The following is a 16,786-nucleotide window of genomic DNA, read 5'->3' as shown; positions in this document are numbered from 1 at the left end:
ATTTTAATTTTGTTCACGGACAAAAATATCTACTTTTTGTTTTAAAGTTAGTTTTGGTATTTCTACGAAGGCATTTTAGTGGGGTTTCTCTTATAATTTGGCTTTGTTCCTGAAGATTACAATAAATAACAATCTGCTAGTAATAATAATGGAGATTATATTATTATTATTTTAAATTTATTTTTATTTAGTTATTTACAATCTGAATAACACACTATACAATAAGTAAATAGGGAGATAGAAATATAAAGGCGAGAAAGGCAGGAGGAAAGAAACTGCCCGGCGGTAGCACTTTCTACAGGATATGATTTTTAGTCCTTCAGACTGCGAGGAAGTCGCGGAGCCACTGGCGATTCAGTCGGCGAGGAGGATTGTCAGGAATGTCAGAGGAGGCGAGAGACTGTACTAGAGGATTGGAGCAAGTAGAGAGAGCACTATGGAATTTTTGATATTTAGTCTTGGCGTGTTGGTGTATGAAGGGGATGTTGAGGTCGTTGTGTAGAGTGAGGTTAGTCACCGTAGAAAGAAGCGTCAGCTATCTGTCGGAGTAGTTTTGATTGAATTGTCTCTGTACAGTCCGTATGTTTGTAGGTTTGGCTGAACCCCACAGCTCTAGTCCTGTAAGTCCACATAGGTTTGAGGATAGTGCTGTATATTAAACGTTTCGAGTTCAATGGGTAATTTGGAGCGTCGTCCAATAAGTCTGTAAAGCAGTTTCGCACGTTTTGTCATTGCTTTGTCTTTTAAGTCTAGTGTGTGGGTTCCACGTGAGTCGCTTGTCTATGTAGAGCCAATATTAATATTATTTTAATATCCTATATTTATTTTTTAATTTAAGGCGCGTCAGTATCTGAGGCCGTTGGCGCCCGGAGCTTCTTCCAAAGTACTGCGGGCTTCCGGTCACCGTTCTTTCGTTAAAGGCATTGGACCACCACCGGACAATGAACCGTAAAAAGCGACTAGGAAGATGAAATTTAAGGACCCGCAGCTGGTTTTAAACCCGGGATCTCCGCTAACCACTTAGCTATCCCTTCCCTTTTATTATTATTATTTATTTATTTTTTTGGCGCATTAACTACAGGGTTATTAGCGCATATTATTATTATTATTTATTATTATTTTATTTATTTATTTTTTTGGCGCATTAACTACAGGGTTATTAGCGCATATTATTATTATTTTATTTATTTATTTTTTTGGCGCATTAACTATAGGGTTATTAGCGCATATTATTATTATTTTATTTTTTGGCGCATCAACTACAGGGTTATTAGCGCATATTATTATTATTTTATTTATTTATTTTTTTGGCGCATTAACTATAGGGTTATTAACGCCTATTATTATTATTTTATTTATTTTTTTTTTTGGCGCATTAACTATAGGGTTATTAACGCCTATTATTATTATTTATTATTATTTTATTTATTTATTTTTTGGCGCATTAACTACAGGGTTATTAGCGCATATTATTATTATTTTATTTTTTGGCGCATCAACTACAGGGTTATTAGCGCATATTATTATTATTTTATTTATTTATTTTTTTGGCGCATTAACTATAGGGTTATTAACGCCTATTATTATTATTTATTATTATTTTATTTATTTATTTTTTTGGCGCATCAACTACAGGGTTATTAGCGCATATTATTATTATTTTATTTATTGGCGCATCAACTACAGGGTTATTAACGCCTACTATTATATTACTGTACATCAAATAATTCACAGAGTGAATATTTCAAAATGTAACATTTATCATAAATACAGGCACTTTATATAGAAATGATTACAATATAAAGAATAAAACTAGTTATTAAATTTTGTGTTCATCTTTAAAAGAAGATTAGTCACAAAAAAGAATTTAAAATTCATACTAGCAGAATACCGGTTCTTTGCAGCTGAACACTTGTTATTATGAATAACTGAGTCATACGGGAAATAATAACGTCTTATATCATTTTGAAACAATTTAAATCGGTCCAATAAGGAGACGCCGAAGTGAGTTAGAAAACAGTTCAAATGTGACATATCACGGATAAAGACAATAGATAGAGTCAGTACCCTTCGAACTCAGCCTTTTTCGCGGGTAAAGCGTCGAATTAGCTAACATCCATTTTCCAGGAAAACAGCAACTTGGGGGTGAACAGATTTTTTCTTTTTTTCGGTTGGGAAACATTAGTCAAACGTTTTAACATAGAATTTGACGTGGAATTTTCTAGAATACTTTCTTGGTTAGCACCTGGAACTCAACAAGAACATGTTTAGTCAAAAATCAAGAAGTTCGTTTTCAGTATGAAATAAGACCACTTTAACCTCTACTTTCCAATTTCTTTACAGCTGTAAATCAAGAATCAGACTCATTCACAAACTTAGAATGAATTTCTTCGGGCGATAAACCGTTCAAAACGAAGAATTGAATAACGGAATTATATTCCAGCAAATCGACTCCAACGAAATATTTTAGCAAGCGTAAAAATTTGCCTGATTCATGCAACTACTGCCGGTATTGTTTCATTCTGATGGTAGTACAGTACAATATTCAGAAGTAAAATACGTTTTCGAGCGGACACACTATCGTAACTAAAACCTTAAAGGTTATGTTTTTGTAAATATTAATGGGTACAGCTGACTGACACTCTTTGCAAGGTTGCCAACTAACACTTACAAAAGTTTCAATTCCCTGTATTAAGCGCCACCTTCACTATGTTTGTCTGTTTATTCGACGGCTCACCAAAAAAATGAAAATTCACCAGAAAAATGAACATCTTTCTTCATTTTATGTTCTGGTACCACTGGAGAGCAATTTATTGATAAAATTATCAAATCATGGATAATGTAGATACTTTGCACAATTTTTTGTTTCGAGCATGACAGCTGTGTAATATTAAGTTAAACTTAGTACGCGACCTACACACATCCAGAACATTTATTTGGGAAATCCTTCTGGGAAAATGGATTCCGGTTAAAGAGGGCGGGAGGCCAAAGTTGAGATGTTTTCCGGAAGTGCTATTTTCATCGTAGCATAAAGTCCCGCCATCTGCATCTTATTGAAGGCAATCATTTTTGTTAATAATCCAGTTAATGACTGAACCATCTAATAAGACAATAGGTCTTTAAATCAACCATAAAGTATTTGATTACTACTATTTAAGTAATTAATTTATCGCTAAGACTATTTGTGGTTATTGTTTTTTTTTTCTTAAATTACCAAGCTGCTATTGAAACCATAAATGCAAGCATCTAGATAGTAGTCATCTTTAAAACTAAACTTTCAGGTACCAAATTGTGCTTACTTTTCGGGAAAAATTCTTACCGTAAATATACTTATGAAGTACGGGGAAAAAGACGTAAATAAAAATGATGGGCGTTATTTTGGGCTATCGGCAATATTTCCGTTTCAAGACGATGATAGCGAGAAAACTGTATGAAACTTTTCATCGTTCTTGTACTTCTGGTTTGCTCTTCATTGTTCGATTAACAAAACCTTGAAAAACTTATCGATGAATTTCTTCGGGCCGATAAACTAATCACAACAAAGAATTTCAGAATGACAGCTCTGATATTCCAGCTGTATTCATTTCAACGAAATGTATACAAAAAAACACGTATACTTTAAAAAGACATGTAATGGAAAACCTAGTTTGAAAATACACCAGACTTTCCCTTGATGCAGAGTACGTGATTAAATTTCCTTTAAACTAGGAATTTGTACTGAAAATATAATTAAGTTATTTTACACGTAATAAAACGGGCACAGTTAGGGTAAATGGGAAGGCGTTAGCTTCCCCAGAATCATTATTGTCTGACAAAATGTCAATTTTTTTAAATGGTAGGGCATAATAATCGCCGAAAGATTTGCTACTCTTTGCATTCACTTAGTCATACCTCCAGATGGCTGATTTTGCTAAACTCAGGACCTGTCTAGACTGATTCATAAATAACCATAACTGAAAAAAATGGCACTTTATAATAGAATTTAACGTTAGCGTATTCTAAACGCCGCGTAAATTATTTTTCTAAAGAAAATCTTCTAATAAAAATATCGAGATGTACACGTGAGCGATTAGTAAGGTTAGATTATTATAAAGGGGCCACTTTCAAGAATAAACCAAGAATAAAATTTCTTTCAGGAATAAAGATCCAAAAAAACTATTCCGCAAAAAAAGGGGCACTTCTGGCAAATTGATTTTCACTACATTTGCTAATTTTGGTTTCGTGTTTAATTTTTATTAACAATATGCAGTTGGTAAAACTGTACAATATACTGAAACAGCATTTCAGAAAAACAGGCTAACCCCATTATCTCCACCTTCTTCGAATTTCCCACAAAAAAAATTGTTTTTCAACTAAAAGTTGGTCCGTCTTTTCATCAACTTTATAGAAAAAAATCACTGCTTCATGTTTAAAAGGAAATAATTAAGGCACCGTTTTTTGGGGTGGAAAAGCTGAAACAATGAAAATTCCTTTAGTTAGATCATACTTCCGTTTTACAGATTTTGGCCAAAAGTTTGTTTTGATACCCTCCATTGGGGGGCGTTACAACATTTGAACTTCCTGTGATTCTAAAGTTTTTTGAGTTAAGGTCAATAAATACACGCTCACTTTTAAAACTTTAAAATTTTCCAAATTAGAAAAACCACCTCATTATATAATTACTTTATGCAACATTGCAGCATATTCTTTTATGGGAAATAGATATTAAAAAGAATAGTATATTAAGGAAATCTAAGTTCAGGTAGAACAGTATTCGGTTTGGGCGCATGCCTCTAGAGATGGTACGACAGCCATCTTGAATACGGAGGAGGATACTCGCTGGTACCACTCATTGCGAGGTATTCACTTCCGTCCTACACGGACCCAGCGTCCATCCTAAAATCCCCCCCCCCTTCTCTTCCACAATAAATCATCAATATCACAATATAAATAAAACACATCATCACTGGAAACTAATTTAAAAAATATAAAATACTTTTTTTAAAAAAAACATTTAAATATTTATAAATAGCAATAAAAAAATATAACTTTTATAAATTTTTGCAAAAGGCTTCATAAAGAAGATTAGGAAGAAGAAATCTATAAAACTGAAGGTAAAGTTTCAAAGATTGTATGAGATGGGAGGGGGTAAAACTCCATCAGTTCCCCTCCATTTCTCTGGACACGTGGAACTATTTCACTAGAGTGAGCAAGAAAATAGAGTCTACCTTCCGAGACTTTACCGTCAATAGGCTCGGCCCGGATTATCTTATTGTCTCGGAGATACTGTAAGGAGCAATGTGATGCGAGCACTAACCTGACTTTTCTCTAACCCCAATCGACAAAATTCAATTGTTTACAAATTTGGAATTTGTACGGGGAAAAAACGAAAAACTAAATGTTTTTAGTAAAAATTGGCACGACACTTTCATTCGACTACTTTTCATTAAGTTTCAATTTTCACTTAAATATCGAACAGAGAACGTACCACTTTCCGAGAATGGATCTTTAGATTGAAGCCTTAACTCCTCCACTTAACTCCAGCTCGGCATTAAGGTATTTCTGGTTTAAGGGAGCTTGTTCCAAGAAGAAAAAGCAGGAAAAGTTTCATGGAAATCGCGGAAGCCATTATCAAGGGAAAGTTTGAAAAGTGAAAAATTCTTTTGCGAAAAGGAGTACATCCGGTTTGCCGATTTTGAGTAAATGTTTCTGGACCCCAGGCAGCCCCTAGTTACAATACCAAACTTTGTTCTTGGTTCCCAATTTTTTTTCCGGAAGTGTTCACATCCCCCACAAACAAAAACTGTTATTAATTTGAGGCACTGTATTTTCATTTTCTGTATGCTAATTAAACAATTTCTCAGTAAAATATCTGTGAAACACACAGAATTAAATAATGTGTACTAATACTTTTGATATACGAAGAAATTAATATTAAGTGACACGCAATAAGGGCCCCGAATAGTTCGAATCACTTGCAAATTAAATGGAATATAGAGAAAAAAAACTTATCTAAATTCTAATTAGAACCTTTTAAACAGAGATAAAATATTTATGCATATTTAAATACCTACTACTTAAGTAGGTATTTAACGTTTAAAAAATATTATAAATCAATTTAAATAAAAACAAAAAACTTCTTAAAAAGAAAAAAACTATAATGAGAAATTTTAACCTTTTTTTTACATTAAAACTATAAAATAATATGAAAAATTATACAGCTATCGATAATATTTATATTTACATAATATCGACAGGAATGAAGACAGTGAAGAAAGCAGCTCTGTACAGATCAATGTTGTATTGGGGGGCCGCCTCAAGGATATACTGACGGCTGCCCTCTCCCTTCACAATTCTCTTACTAACATTACATTAGATATCTCTCTCAACAATATCGATAGGTAAATTAACTTTTAAAACCATAAAGTGAAATGCGAGAAAAAAAAAAAAAATTATCGATGAGGCCAAAAATAAGCATTATAAGTTGTAAGCCTAATTAGAAATGAATACAAGTGAGTCAAGTCCAACTGGAGGTTTATTAAATAAGGCGAAGTCTGGAGGAAGCCTAAAGGCTCTACATAAAAACATTACACCTAAAAGATTAAGCCTATTTGGTGTTGTTACCTTTTCCTGTAAAGTTTTTCTTTTATGAAGGTTTTATATTTTTCGATTTATTGCATCCGAGTAAAATATCAAATCGTAAATTTAAAGTAAGCAATAATATCTATTCTAAATTCAAAATTAATAGCAGCGTCACTGGCCCAGTTCCTCCCTTGGGTTGTACAGCTTCCCCGATTCTATATTCAGTTATTGTCTTCTCTGCGAAGAGGTACTTTTCTCTTTGAACTTTAGGGCGAGGGACAATTTAATAATAAGTAGTAATAATTGTTTTAGGTAGAGCTGTTGCATAAAGGGCACTCAGTGAGATCCCCTTCATTAAATGTATATAAAGTGTTAAACGAATTATTAAATTGCAACCTACCAGAACCTAACGTAGATCGAACTACCAGGACCAAAGTAGAGCGGTCTTCCAGGCTGGAATTTAGTGGGAGGATTAGGCACCCTTAATGTCCCTGTAAATATCTCGTATTAACAAAGGAAATAAAGTTCAAGACCAGGGGACCTGCACCCTCCAGCGATACTACTTATTTTAGCATTAAATTATTCCGATATTAAGTACAAATAACTTTGGGGGTAAACTTACTAATTATTTAATAATCTATAAAAAAAAATCTATATTTTGATTTAAATTTATTATTTTCAAAAGGGATTGATCAATAAATAACATTAAAAATAACGCAATCAATTATTTACTCTCTGGCTGTAGAGTTTGGCCAGCATGACTCAAATTTCTAAGTAAGATTTTGGGCAAATCACCCAACTGGAGATAGAATTGTTTCATCAAAAATAACTTATTTAAAGTGGTCCAGTATAAAATTTGAAAAAAAATTTTTGAGAACAAATTGAATGTTTAAAAAAATAATAATAATAAAATAAATAGTAAACTGCGATAATGAAAGTTGTGTGAGAATTAACGTGCGTTGTTTTTCGCAGTAGGAAGTAGTGAGATCGTACTAAATTGTCTATTTTCATCTTGTCTTATAATTTTGAAATTTTTAAAATAAATAATAGATAAGAATTTTTACTTAGGAAACCTTCCCCCAATTGGGCAAGACGTTATGGCGTTCTCTATTTTACATGGTTAGTTGACTGACGTAGGCGAGCAAACCACCACTCCTCGTACCAAACGTAGATACTCTAACTTAAGAGAAATTCTTTGGTCTTATAAGTAACACTCCTTGCCGATCAAAAATCATAACTGCGGAAGAAAAGCTTCATCATATAGTTCCCCTTCAATAATAAAAGACCCAAAAGCGGGGATTAAATTCTGAAAACCCAATAATACAATAATAACTTGACCCTACTTATCTCTGCTCGCTCTGCTATTTAAATAATAAGGACTAAACTAGCGCTTTAAGTAGTAATAGTAAATATTAAAACTGCAACCCAAAGATACTTGGAATCCAATTAAATAAACTGTTATTCTAAAAAAAAGAGAATACCTTAGAAAAATCACATAAAGAAATTTTACATAAACGATGTAACTATCCGTTAGCATATAACTTTGGACTTAAAATTAAGAGACCATCAAAACACCACTCTCATCTGAAGAAAAATAATTGCATTAAACTCTTTTTCTGAACAAACAGGTGAAACTGAAAACGGATCCATCTTAAGAAAGAATCCAATTGCGGAAAATTTAAACCAACTTTCCTGAAAATAGCAGAATTTTACCCATACCTTTGTAAAATTAACATTTTCTTACTTTTCCTATTCCTTGAAACAGAAATTTATTCGTTCTATAAATGAATTGTGCTACAAAATAAAGAAAAGATAAATCGTCAACCAAGAAAGGAAAATTCAACAATTTAAAAATAAATCCTTTTACTAAAAAGAAAATACAAATAGAGAAAGCAGAAGAATGGAACTTGGGGAAAGCAGACCAAAATAAATGACATAAATTTCAATGAAAATAAAAAATTTAACTTTTTCTTCCACGATGACCTATTTACTAGCAAGGGGAAAACAAAGTTTAAAAAACTGCTGCCTAAGATAACTGAGGAAAAGATAGTAGAAAGTTATAATGCAAATATTGCTGGGGAAAAATGGTGGAAATAAATAAATAAAAACTACAAATATACAAAAGGAACGTATACACACAGTAAGTAGTATAAACAACAAAGATGGCGTATCGTAGGATTGGGGTGGCTGTCAGGAATTTTAGGGTTAACATGCATGGTGGGAGTGTTGACGGAACCGTTTAATTGTGTTAATGATTTTCAAATTAAATAATATTAATCTAATTAAATTAATTAAGTAAATAATATAATGACGGTACATTTTAACTTCCTGGTAGGTTATAGATAATACAAATTTTCTTTGTTTTACCTTAAAAGAGTGAACATTCCAGGTGATTCAGAAACATTTCCGTTTGTTCTGTTTTACAATTCGAACTTTACACTGTATGTATTCCACACAAGTTATGAATGAAATCAGTTTAAACATGGGACAATAAAACCTCATCCGTGTCTATTGACCCGTACTGTACACTACCGTTCACACGCACTGACTGAAGTGAAAAGCCCCCCCTGTAGTGAAGGTACCGGATAGTGAGGTGGAGGTGGTAGGGATTCAAAACAGCACACGTTCAAGAACTGAATTATACAAAGAGATTGTCGTATTGTCTCGTGCATTTCCGTGGATATCAACGCCGAACATGTTCGTCACGTAGGCAGCCGAGCCTTGCTTTTTATAATGCATACGTCACTCAATCACTCACACAAACGTTGCATATACGTGTACACACACACACACACACACACACACACACACACAGAGTGCAAAATCTTACACATTGGCGGACGCGCTGTACAACCTGTTTTTAACGGCTTGTTTGGGATGACGTCATAACGTACACTTGCAGTGCAATGATTGTATTTTGTGTTATTGTCTTTCGTTAAATCCCAGAAATCTGGGGCGAGGGGACACAAGAAATAAGCTCAATGATTTCAAGATGAGTTCATCGAAACTGCCAGTATACAGGTGCATCTTTTTTTTAAAGAGGCCCTTTGATCTAATACTGCCATTCTCGCAATTCTAACTTATATATTGGAATACACCAAATATCCCTCCTTATGTAATATATACAAAGGAAAATTCCAGTCAGTAACTTAGTAACCGCTTGAGAAGTTTAATGGTTAAGTTTCCGACGAAGGTCGCCCAGAGGGAAACCAATCGAACGGTAGAGATTGAGTTTCCGGAAAATATCTGTTTTCCAGATACTCAGTTGACAGACACTCACACTTAGAACTTATTCTAAAAACTAGTCTTCGGACTGAAGGTTCCTCAAAGCGGACAATTCTGGTGAAAATAAAATACTTGTTATTACAGAAAAGAAATACCTAATGCTGAGAATAAGAAACGACGGTTGACGGAAACTGCAAGTGGCTTACTTATAAGTGAACAAAGGTGTGTACCTTAAAAGCTAGAGTAGCCGAGCGGTTAGAGGCGAGGTCCGCAAAGCTAAGATGTATCGTGTTTAGTGGGTTCGATTCCGGTCTAGGCTTTAGATTTAATTTAATGGTTAATGCGTGAAAATTTACAGCATAATAAGGTTGCTTCGCTTTTATCCCCAGTGAGCATTCAATAAAGTTTAAACAAAGATTTTATAAAATAATTCAACACAGTGGATATACAATCAAGCAGTGGATATACAATCAAGCAGTGGATATACAATCAAGCAGTGGATATACAATCAAGCAGTGGATATACAATCAAGCAGTGGATATACAATCAAGCAGTGGATATACAATCTAGCAGTGGATATACAATCAAGCAGTGGATATACAATCAAGCAGTGGATATACAATCAAGCAGTGGATATACAATCTAGCAGTGGATATACAATCAAGCAGTGGATATACAATCAAGCAGTGGATATACAATCTAGCAGTGGATATACAATCAAGCAGTGGATATACAATCAAACAGTGGATATAAATACATTAAAATTATTCTGATAAGCGAAATATAATTTACCTGAAGAATTAAGTGAAATACTTGTCTTTAATAAACTTAATCGTGGATCTTAATTTATGCGTTCTAATTACTTTTTCATGAGTCCCTTTATCTGTGCATTATTTTGAATATCATTATTTTAATTTTACTAAAATTAATGATTAATCAAAATATTATTATTAAATTAAAATTAAATATTTTAATATTATTTAAGTTTGCTTGCCAGCGACTTTGTGTTCTTGGTTCGGGCGTGGCGCAGGGGATAATGGACGTCGATGATCTTAAACAGTCCGACTGAGAGGGCGGAAAGGACTCCTCAACAGTTACCTCACCCAGTTTCTTACAGAGCACGGGTAATTCGCGTCTTATCTTTGCTGAATGGCAAGAATTAGTGACTTTGATGATTCGTCCATCTGTGGGTTTCATTCGAGTGCGAAATGGTGGACGTCTAAGAGACTAAAGCTTCAGCATGAGATCGACAAAATGACGCTCCCGAGTTATCATGGTCATGAAGATGCTTTCCAGAAGTGATCGTAGGGAGAAGGTGGCCATTTTGGTCAAGATGGTCGTCTGTTGAAGTAAAAAAAGCAATGTGCAGTCTCAGGGTGGGTTATCTTTATTTTGTTGAGGGAGGGTTCTTTAGTTTAGATCTTCTTATCAAGGTGATAGCCTGAGCCTCAACAATACTGCAGATTATCACCTTGCTCGCATCTTTTATGCATTTAGATAAGCGGATAGTTTAAACGTATCTATTTTGTATTGTAAATAATTCTAAATAAAAGAGTTTTATCTATCACTATTTTAATTTAAGGCACATCAACATCTGGGGGTCATCGGCGCCTTGAGCCTTTCTCTAAACAGTGTTCTCTCTATCCATCACCGCGCAGTCGGCTGTAAGAAGCTCCAAAGAAGTTAAGCTAAGAATCTAAGTGCATTAAGCTGGGTTCGTAGGGGCCCAAAGAAACTTGCCCCAACTCATTGACGAGGGAGAAATAGTCTAGCCACCCCTTAGGGGAACTTGGCAACCAAAAAAACAAATATATTTTGAAATAGCAATTCACACCCCCTACCCAACTCACTAGAACAGAATTTACCGGAAATAATGGGTCAATAAAATGATCTAATTCCATATATTATAGAAGAGCTGGGGGCCGCTAATTTGTAACATATAGATAGCAACTCCATTGATCTCTTGGTTAAAGACACATTGTAAACAAACCGAAACATCCGGATTGAGCACTCTAACGACTTCCTTTTCGCACATCAAGTTCTATACATTCCGTCAAATTCAGCATTTCACAATTTGACTTCGATTAACATTACACAGTTCTTAGGCCAGCAATGATTCTGGCAGAGGTGAACAAAAAAAGTTGTAGACCTGAGTGTGTAGTACAATTGTTCAGAACAAAATTACTCGAGCCACATTCGAGTAAATTAGAAAAATTCTTACAATAAACTAGAATACTTTCGGCAGTGGAATTTTTGGACCTTATTTAATCATTAATAGTGTACAATAGACTACACTCCACTCAGCAGGCACTTTAGCGTTTGAACTAAGAAGAGATGTGCCCCGGAACTGGCCTATCAGAGAAATGTCTCACAAATAATCGTTGCAGTTGTAAGCGCGCGCAGTGGAGCTTAAAAAAAAAATCGTTAGAACCGTTTTTGAGAAAAATTATAGATATGTATCAATACTTAAATTGGGATTGCTGAATGTGGGATTTTGACCCCTAACTTTCTGTCCAGACCCATGGAGTCTGTTTTATTATTATTTGTGGCGCGGCAACATCTAAGGTTATTGGCGCCCGGAGCTTTTTTCAGTGCACTGCCGGCCTCCAGACAGTGTTCTCTCGTTACAGAGAGCACTGTCCATTCCCGGACAGTGAGCTGTAAGAAGCTCCTAGGAAGAGAAAATCTAAGGGTCAGCAGCTGGATTCGAACCCGGGACCTCCGTGTGGAAGTCCAGTACACTAACCGCTTAGCTAACCCTTCCCTGAGTCTGTAGTAGTATGAAGTTTGGAATTTTTGTAATTTACCAATTTATAAAAGTCCAATTTTGGTCTCAGAAGATCTCAAAATTAGTTTTTCCGGTGGAAAAACTCTATTTAAAAGAGCCCCCCACACACACGATCGCAACACTCAGAGTGAAAATCTAATAAATGTTATTGCTGAGATTTCTGGCAACTTAAATAATTATCAAGTATCTTCAGGTTGGATTAACTTCTTCATTTTGTTTTTGCAGCCTCCAGAAAGGAGAGAGTTTCCCTACGATTATCGCTACTGTTACCGAAGTGATGCTTTACTTAACTGATACCAGTTTTTTTCGCAAAGAAATGACTTCAATTTTCTTTGGACTCCGGTCCATGAAAATGCCCATTTTATTTTATTTATTTATTTATTTAAGGGTGTCAGCGAGAGTTTTCCAAGTTACCTTTCCTTCTAAAGGGCTCTTTCCAGTTTTTCTCCAAAATTTACATCTATATTATATTATTCTAAAAAATAAAGAAATTAAAATAAACCATTTATACGCAAGAAATTCACCAATTATTGAATTCTAATAGTTAAAATATTTGACGCCAGCAAAGCGATGGCGTTTGCGTATTATGGAGTTATCTGAATATTTTTTAATGGTGAAAATTCGTGGTTATGACGTACAGTTTAGTCATCAAAACTCATTAGCATAAATTTTGGCATTTAAATTTTATATCGTAAACTCAAAAAATGAAGGTGCGAGATTTAGCGAATTTTTAAAGGAGGCCTAGTCCAAAAAAAAACATGGGGAATCCCTGATGTGTTTAATTTTAAAAAATTTAAAAAATAGAAATAATTAATAATGTTATTATAAACAATGTGCAATATATTGGTCAGATAAGATACTCTTGAAGGGCCCCCCCTAGTTATCAAAAATTATTATTATTATTATTTTTTTTTTTGCCCAGTTCCATTAAATTTATTTATTTAAATTATTATAATGGCAATGGCAGAAAAAAAGGCTACGCAAACAGGATAAAACACTTGCATTACACCGGAATAGTTTGTGAGAGGGGAAACAGCTAGACTCTGTAGTGAGCATTGCGTGTTGCGCTGGTCTTAGTCTAATTCTCACCGTTGAAGGGGCACATCCTACTCTACCCATTCTATGTACTTCAAGGGGTTATTCAGAATAGCAAACGTTTAATAAAATATATACGTTATTTTAAAAAAATTAATAATATTAATAGATTTTAATCAATTATTTGAGATAAAACAATACTCAATATCACTAATAGCCTAGCAGCATTGAAATAATAGAGTGGCTGTGGCCTAGCGTACGCACGCGCCCACTAGCGCTCCTGTTGGCGATACTGACATCTAGTACACTCCTTCAAAATAATTCAAAGTAATTTGATGAAATGTTTCTATTAAAATAATAATTTACAACGATCTAAATGAACCCAGAAAATAGATTCCGTATCTGTAAAATAATTTAAATATGTCAGAAGTTTTTATTTTTTCTAAGTAAACAGACTTGAAATTAGGTTATTTTTATAACAATAAGAAAAGGCCATAATTCACGAAAATAACACAAAATCATTCTGCATAGTGCCATGAAAGCAACTGAATGAAAATAACTTTTATTTAACAATATAAAAAAAAACATCGATAAACGGTTTTTCCTTTGCATTATTTCTCAGTCAAGCCGAATTCAAAATACCTGCAGGGTTTAAAAAATGAAAAATCTAATATCTGGGGACTAAAATACGAGACTGCCGCATCCTCCCCCCCAAAAACGAGTTGCCCTGGGCAACAGTCTTGCAGAACTTCAATTAATCAACTGGGTTACAAACTACTCAAAACACAGATACTATTGGAAATAAACACTGAATTAGTCTTTTATCTATAAAAATTAAAATCCTTTTAATATTGATGAAAATTGTAATTATACTTAAAATGACTACTTTTGACTGCTTAATTAGTACGTAAGTGAAAGTCTAATTATCTTTATTAAGAGCCCCCCGAAATGTCGTCTGGAAAAACAGTGCGTTGAGGTGAACAATGAATCCAAAATAAAAAATCCCCAGCTATATTACGTTTTGATACCCTAATGGGATTTGGCAGAAAGTTAAATTCAAAACTCCCCAAATGGAAGGATTGAAAATAATTGAGATTTCCTCAAAAACTAATTTAATCGATTCCTTTAAATTTAATACATTAACTAATTCACATAAATTGATTCAAACTTTTTTTTTAATCAGGAATATTTATTTTTTATGTATAAATGTGTATTTATTTTAATGTGCGATAGTTTGGTGTTGGCTTTGCTCTAAAATGTCGTTCACTAAATTGTACAATGTTACCATCTATATTAGAGAGAATTAAAATGTCCCTTAAATTCCGAATTTGAAAGGAATCGCTTGACCGGCGATGGCTTTTTGAAAGTCACAAAACCGTCAAACTAGACAAAATTGCTTAATAATGATTGCTTGATTTATTGTTTTTATATTTAATTGATTTTGATTAATTGGTTAGAGTATTTATTTTTTTATTTTTTATATTATACCTCTAGTGAAAATCTAGCCGAAATTCTCACATCTTTTCGTGAAAGCCAGAAAAAGGATGCAGTTTTCATGCAGATTTTCTAATTTAAATTTTCCTATGTTATGGCGTCTTTTTATATCGAGAAAAATATTTAAAACTTCACTCACAACAATTTCTCTAACAATTAACTTTGTACGCACATGTCTCGCTCAATAGAAGTCTATTAGTTTATCACGTAATTCGAGTTCAGCTCACTTCCACTTGATTTTGTCTCCCTAGGAACCTCAAACAGCTCACTTTCCGGTGAAAGATGAGTTTTTAACGAGAGAAAATTGTTTGGAAACCGAACAAAAAATTACCTACACGATCAACAAGGCATTCTTAAATGAAGCAATGCAGCTACTAGTTTAGAGAAACTCCTTCGGCAAACTGGAGTATTGTTACGAGAAGTAATTTAAGTTTCCGGAAGCGTAGTAACTGAATTACTATATAGCCAATTCTAACGATATGTGTCACAATTCTATAATTAACAGAGAAAATTAGTTATTAATGTATAAATAACTGGAGCTGTTCATGCATAGAACGATTCGTAACATTGATGTCTCAAATAAAAGCACACATTCGAGGTGAAACATTTGCCAGAGATACACAGGCTTCTAGAGACCTACACCTAAAACAGCCCAAAACTTACAAAGAAAAAAATCAACAAATGAGAAACTTTGAAAGAGAATAAAATTTGCATTTTTGCAGATAGAATTATTTTTATTGGCTACTTAAATACACGCTGCTGCGGCTTGTCATGTTTTGTCGTATTTTTGAGTATGCACTCATTTAAACGTGAGCCGTAGCTTATGCATATTACGGCCGCACCTATGCTGCCCTCTGAAAATAGGTACAGCCCAGACGACTCTATTTCTATTCATTATTACTTGAAAGAAATATACGAAAATTGTCTCTGAAGGGGACGTCGTCATAGTACAAGAATAGGCAGAACAATGGAGTGGATCAAGCTTTTAATAGCAAACTAACTTACAGTCATACTGCCGACGCATTCAAATCACAAAAAATCAACTATCCAAAAAACTTAAAATATAAAGCTGCAGCGAGAAAGCACCGGGCGCTAATGACGAGTGTTTTTAATTAAAAAAAGGACTGTGACTACAAATTCGAAACATTTATCTAGCTCCCATAGGAATAGAAAATACGAACCTTGAATGAAGACCTATTTACTTCAGGTAGTGTAATTCTTTCAGCGAATAATTTAGATTCTAGAAGGGGGCCCCTTTTTAGGAAAAATACACTTTCTACAGCGATCTTGTTTGTAGAAAATTCTAAAACTAATTAACATTTGGGGAGGGAGCCGAATGTTAATAATAAAATTTGATAGTTTACAATTTTAAATACAGTTAAATGAAGGGACAGAGTCGCACCATAATTTTCGAAAAATTAAATTTAAATAGTTTTAATATTGTTCAAATTGTGGAAGAATAGCATATTGTTAATGAGCCATATACTATTAAACCTCTATCTGCTGATTCAGGCTACTTGCATAGAAAAAGCAATATAGAAGGAAAAAAAGATGGTGGAAAAGTGAATGTCGAATTCCAACTTAACAATCTTCTTCAAACAAGATTTTTTAATAAAATAAATGAAGTCCCTAAAAAAAAATTGAGAAAAAGCAAAGATAAAGTTAGTTTTACAATTTTTGGAT

At 33.8% G+C, this 16,786-nt stretch overlaps 1 protein-coding gene across 16 annotated transcripts in view; it reads right to left on the bottom strand.

Annotated features, from left to right (window-relative positions):
• Positions 1 to 16,786, bottom strand: part of LOC141448872 (uncharacterized) — a 95,277-nt gene that overhangs the window by 76,747 nt on the left and 1,744 nt on the right. For 2 of the 16 annotated variants that reach the window (XM_074117663.1, XM_074117677.1), the window contains exon 1: positions 8,929 to 9,125. The exons of the other annotated variants lie outside the window; for them this stretch is intronic. The gene's annotated coding sequence lies outside the window, so the exon portion shown is untranslated. Of the gene's footprint in view, positions 1 to 8,928; positions 9,126 to 16,786 lie in introns of those variants that run through there. 16 annotated transcript variants of the gene reach the window in all.

Source organism: Rhodnius prolixus, unplaced genomic scaffold (assembly GCF_049639745.1).
Source record: "Rhodnius prolixus isolate KJV_2025 unplaced genomic scaffold, Rpr scaffold_2, whole genome shotgun sequence".
Classification (NCBI taxonomy): Eukaryota; Metazoa; Arthropoda; class Insecta; order Hemiptera; family Reduviidae; genus Rhodnius; species Rhodnius prolixus.
Note: the sequence above shows the minus strand (reverse complement) of the source record. Positions and strands in the feature narration are given on the sequence as shown.